This window comes from Argiope bruennichi, chromosome 10 (genome assembly GCF_947563725.1).
Source record: "Argiope bruennichi chromosome 10, qqArgBrue1.1, whole genome shotgun sequence".
NCBI classification, from domain to species: domain Eukaryota; kingdom Metazoa; phylum Arthropoda; class Arachnida; order Araneae; family Araneidae; genus Argiope; species Argiope bruennichi.
In genome coordinates, this window is record NC_079160.1 from 121,810,079 (window position 1) to 121,816,178 (window position 6,100).

The window sequence follows — 6,100 nt, forward strand, 5'->3', positions numbered from 1 at the left end:
AAATGAAACATTGTTAATGAATCGATCTTTCAGATTCATTCTGAAGTACTTTCGAATTAAAATAAAACAAAATAAAGGAAATTAAAAATTTCTAATCTGCATAGCGTTACCCAAACTGGAGTAGAAAATTCGCGCATTTGCTTTAGCATAATTGGCGTTGAAAATTCACGCATGCGCATTGTTTTCTTATTGTTGACAAATATTTTCAACGGATGCGGATTTGGTTTTGATGGTTTAATATGTTTCCGACAGATTATTTCAAACGATTCTGTTTATTTTTTTAGTGTTTGATGCATTTGAAACTAAACATTGTTAACTAAACGATCTGTTTATGATGAATCTGAGAAAATTTTGTTGAAAACTTCTTGAGAATAAATTAAGAAAAATATTCTTTAGTGGCCATAAGGTTTAAATACTCAGCGACTCTGTTTTCAGTACTCATATTAAAAAAAAATGCTTTGTTTCAGTAAAAAAAATATTATTATATTTATTGCAGTTTAATCATTTCCACTTTAATTTAAAGCATAAATTCTACGGGATCTAACAGAAAATTAGAGAGATACATATTACGTTATGGCTGAAGGCCTTTATAATAATATGAGTGAATTATATGACTATTAAAATTTGAAGTTTTAAAATATTTTAATGAAGAAGCAATTAAAATGGGAGTTCCATAAAATATTTAATTATTAAAATTTTAACGTGCATTAAGATTGGCGAACCACCTGGTTGCCAAAGGCGGCTAGTATTATATAATTTTGAGAATACTGTTTAATATCATATCAATAATATATGTATGCTACTAGTGTCTTTGAAATGTAATGCGACTCAAGTACTATATTGTGTAATATTATTATTATATTGATCCGCAATGGTTTCCGATATTGTACAAAAGAGATTTTTCGGTTGACATCATTTTTCAATAATATGGATAGTAATGAACATAAAACTTAATAAGAAAGGTCTATGCTTTTTAAACATACAGATAATTACAGTTTTTCTGGTATTCATCAAATTAATTTCCAATGCTCTAAATATTCTGATAATTCAATCTAATTACTATTCGAATATGAAGAAAAACATTAGATGATTTACTACGTGCCTTAATATTTTTTATAACCAATAAGCGCTTCATTCCAGTTTTTAAACTTACATCTAATTTCGAACCCAAGACCTTTGGGATTGTAGGCGACGCTTTCTCCATCGAACCAACGAGAACTTGAAAGGCGCTTGTCGATTTTACTAATTGTGCTTTTGACCGTGCATTTTTTTTAAATTTTTTTTTTTTTTTTTGGCAGTTTCTAGCTAAGAATGTGATTGAAAGTCCAAGAAAAAGGGACTGGTTACCAAAAGGATTAGCTGCCATCTTTATTATCAAAACCCAGTTGTTTTTTCTCAACAGTTATCGTCAATTTCAAAGCAAAACGTAAAGCGGTATGGGAGGGAAAGAATACCATTCCGGAATATGCTTATTTAAAATAATTTCACAAACTGAAAGCAAAAATGATGCCACCTTAAAACAGCAGGTTCTTTCATTAATCTTTACTTTTCAAAATGTAATTTACATTTCAAATTAATAAGAGTAATTAACCATCCTCCAAATAAGAGTGGAAGGGGATTAAAATTAAAATTACAAATATTTTAATATATTTCATGCTTTGATTCTGAAAACTCCAAATATTTTCTATATTTGCGTACCCATATCATGATTTTATATTTAAATTACATCATTTTAGTTTAATTTGAAATTAGTATATTTTTTTTTAAGAATCCTCTTTAACATTTCTATTATGTTTATGTTTTGATGCATATATTCATAATGATAAAATTTTTATTAAAAATAAAATACAATTATAAATCATGCATTGTTTCATTGTTAGCATTGTACGGCGATGTGATTATATTTTTGTAAAATGAAGGGAGCGAAAGATTTCGAATTCGGTAAATTAGTTAGTTTTGATCGACCGGATGTTTCAACATTGGGTTCCGAAATAACATCATCTATTGAAGATTTGCAAGGTAAAATTGGTTTAAACGAAGGAATTATGTAAATAGGTGATTTATTTTATGTCTCCAAAGAGAAATCATTTGATTGATCGGTCAATTGAAAAGATAGTGGCATGAAAGGTTTCCATGGTAAAATAACAAACCAGGTTTGCCTGGAAAAGTAATAAACCATCTGGCAAGCGACGATAAAGAAGGATTAAAATTAAAATTACAAACTTTTTTTCGTTTTGATTCGGAAAAACTCAAAATATTTAGCATATTGTTTACCTATATCAAGATTTTGTTGCAATTATGCAATTTTAGTATAAATTGAAATTAGAATTTTTTACAAAAATCACCTTTAATATCTTCATTATGTTTACGTTTTGCTGTATGTATGCATACAGTTAAAGTTAGATTTAAAATTAAATATTAAATACAAAAATATATTTTTTTTCAACATTGTAATGCGTTATGATCTGGCGACACTTCATGAAAAAATTAGGGTCCAGGAGTGGAAGAGGAAGGTTTGAGAGAGAGTAACAAGGAATTCGTAAGAAAGATGAAATCTTGAGGCTCGAAAAGATATGATCTAATATTTTTTTATGTGTTTAAATACGGTATTGTGTTATTTTCCGTTAGCTAAATGTGTGAATAAATACCTTTGGAATTAAATGGTCACTCAATTTTCTGATCACAATTCACACATTTACAAAAATGCTATAAGTAAAAGAAACCTCGTTACAGATATTTTATTATTTTTCGATTTCAGAACTTAGATTTGAAAAAAAACAATTCTCTACATATATAAAAGAAATGAAAAGCCAGAGAATAGTTTTCTAATCCCGATTGGTCAGATTCTCATTTTCAACAATCTCCCTGTTGGCTAAATTTCTCTAATTTCCGCTTCATATAAAAATCCAGAATATTTTATCTGTTGTTGCCTGTTATCTACACACTACCAATCTCGAAAGAAATTTTTAAGAAAAACACCACTTCACTATACATTCCCTACGGAATAGAAACAGCGATAAAGCCCCCCAGTCTCAACCACTGTACCGATTACGAGAATTTTTATTTCATAGATTTTTGATCCTTAAATACATCATCAAAAGTCGTCTGCCCCCAACTGTGTTAAAGTATCAAAAAGACATCACAAAATAAATCTTTGGCAAAGTTCCAGCCTTAAAATCCGGACCGATTTTATCAATTTGCGAGCATTCTTATCTACGCAGAATGCTATATGTTTATTGCTTAAGCTAAATTTGAAATAATATTTCCTTTCATTTTGTTGATATTTAGCTCATAAAAGTGATGTATATGATTAGATAATATGGGTAGTGAACAGCTGATCGCAAATGTAGCAAATGCATTTTAAAAGCAAAAATAATTTTTATTTTGAAATGTCTCTCTTCTTATCCCTACTACTCGTCTATTATCCGCAACTGCTCATTTTACGATAGCATCATTGACATTAATTTAATCACTATATTTTGTAATCTAAATTTCGATGTATTCCGAAATTAAATACCAAATTCTTTATGCGATACAGAAATGGTACAGTTTTTGAAGGATAAAATCGTTGAAATATTTGTGACAAAAAAAAAAGCTATTTATAGAAATATCAGCAAAAGTGAAACTTCCATACTGTAAAATTTCTTATCTAAGTAAAAATCACTAAAATTCTCATTCTAATAAATTATATGATCACAAACATCATGAAACCTATATCCTTTCGAGAAAATCATTTAATAAAGGTCATATAAGAAATTTATGATTAAAAAACAGCAATCTTCCCTCCATTAAATGTCTGGCCGGTTTATTGGTTCTCAGCCAAAAGCATCAGTGGAAGTACGATTTTCTCATCACCACCAATATCTGGCGGTCAGGGAAATTAAGTCGCAGGTCCTACCTAATTCAACTAAAATTTCTTGAAATTTCCCACAGTTACAACTCACTAGCTAGATGTTACTCAATTCAACTTCGTCACCAAATTCGTTTATCCAAAGAAACTCCTTTTTATTAACAATCTCAAAACCTGCCAAATCGCAGAATTACTTATTCTTACAGGCTTTCACCACACACGTTCCATCAGCGCAGCACGATGCTGGAAGCTACAATCCTTGCCAACCAACTTTAAATCACAATCTACATACGTGGAAATCAATAACTTTCTTCATTCTACATGGGACAATTCTTGTGTGTGAATAGAGCAGACTACTTAACTTTAATATGATCATTCCAATCTGCTTCTTCCTTCATTGTTTACCCTGACAGCTGACCGGCAGCAGTTACTTTCTTGAAAATCCCATTCTACATATAATACCTTCACACTTACAATCTGAGAGTGCTACTCCGATGCACATACTAACAGAATCCTTCTGAGTGTACTAGTCAGGATATCCCAAACCTGGTTATCTTCTTCATACAGTTGTCTGTGCTTCATGTTAAAAGCAGTAAACTGCAGGCAATCACCTATGAATCTCTTTACAGTAAACCAACAACAGTCACTGCCTAAGGAGTTCAAAATCTCCATCAACATAAAGATTTTTGTCAATCCGGAGTCACCACCCACTCCACTCCTCCCTCCTCTTTAGCAAGATGCTGAAATAAATGTCTTTCCTTAGGCTTACAACTACGTTCTTTTCATCTACGGCAAAGAATATATTTTCCCATCTAACATGGGATTTGAATTTTCATTCTTGCTCACACACTCTTCCAACAGATGATAAAACGTATATCTCTAGGTATCTCGCTATTTTGGCGCCATTCATGCCTCCTCTCATCCAAAGAAGATGAAGCCATGAAGGGCGATTCTTAGGGGAATCCGGTCTTGAACTTAGAAACTTTTGACCTAGAAATCTATATCTTACTAATCGACCACTGCTTCTCAAAATATTCTGAACGCTGATATTCATGCTTTGGATCAGTCTGTGAATTTTCTTTAGAAGACCCCAGTGACTCTATCCTTGAATTTAACTTCAAGGGAAACACAAAAAGATTTTTCGTCAGCTAAGAAATGTCCGAGCTACAAGAGAATTTTGTTCCTATTGTCTGAGTCACCAGACAGAATTGTATAGCTTAGTTTTAACCACAAATATAGCAATCAAAATTACATTCGATGTCATTTCTGTATCACTCTCGATAAAACAAATCAGTATCAGTTTAATGAAAATACCGAATTTTAAATTCAAATATTTGCAAAAAAATTATTTTTTTTTTTCTTAATTCAGTAATCTTTTTTTTTTTTTTTTTTTTTTGAAGCGCCTTTTGCACAAACTTGAAAATTGGAACAATATTTCGTTTCCATCTCGAATTCTTTATACAAAAGTGTGTTGCAAATTACATATTTTTCTTTCACAGAACTAACCCTGGCAGAGTACTAACAAGGCGGAGCCTGTTATGGAAAGTTCCAAGCTAAAATCCCTCCACGATAGAAGTATGCCCGTCACTGGGAAAAAATATCTTCATCTTGAACCAATTAACATATTAACTACTGTGGTATATATATATTCGAATCTTTATGTAATTAGATGATGCCTTTGCTATTTTTTAACTGTAATAGAGGAGGGGATTATCTAAATAGATAATAGATATGAATAAAGTAGATAGCAAGTGTGAGCCACCGGTGAGTCATGGAGCATTCTAATGTGTTTATAAGACATCTTGGAGGTATTGATACAAAATAGAGACGCAACTCATATATCAAGTCTATCCAGCCATTAAAAATTATGCAGCGTTTCACATTTTTGTTAAATAATGATTATTATAAAAGCCATATAGTTGGTATTCCGATGCTAAAAAAAATCGAACTTCAGTCATTGCAAAATTAAGATTATATTACAGTGTTATTTCAAGAATAGAATATAGAGACCAAATTTTTTTTGCAAAAACTACAATTTAAACTTTAAATTAGTTGTCAATGTTCTTCAATTCAAACATCAGAATCTATTGTAGAACGGTTAAATTAAAAATGTTTTTAATAATTTGTTTTTCCTTTGGTTAACAAGAAAAATCATTAACTGCATGGACTTTCATAAAAGCTGCATTAATAAAAATTCTTACATATTTATTTATTCTGGAAAATTGGACTTGTGACAGATCGTTTTTTTAA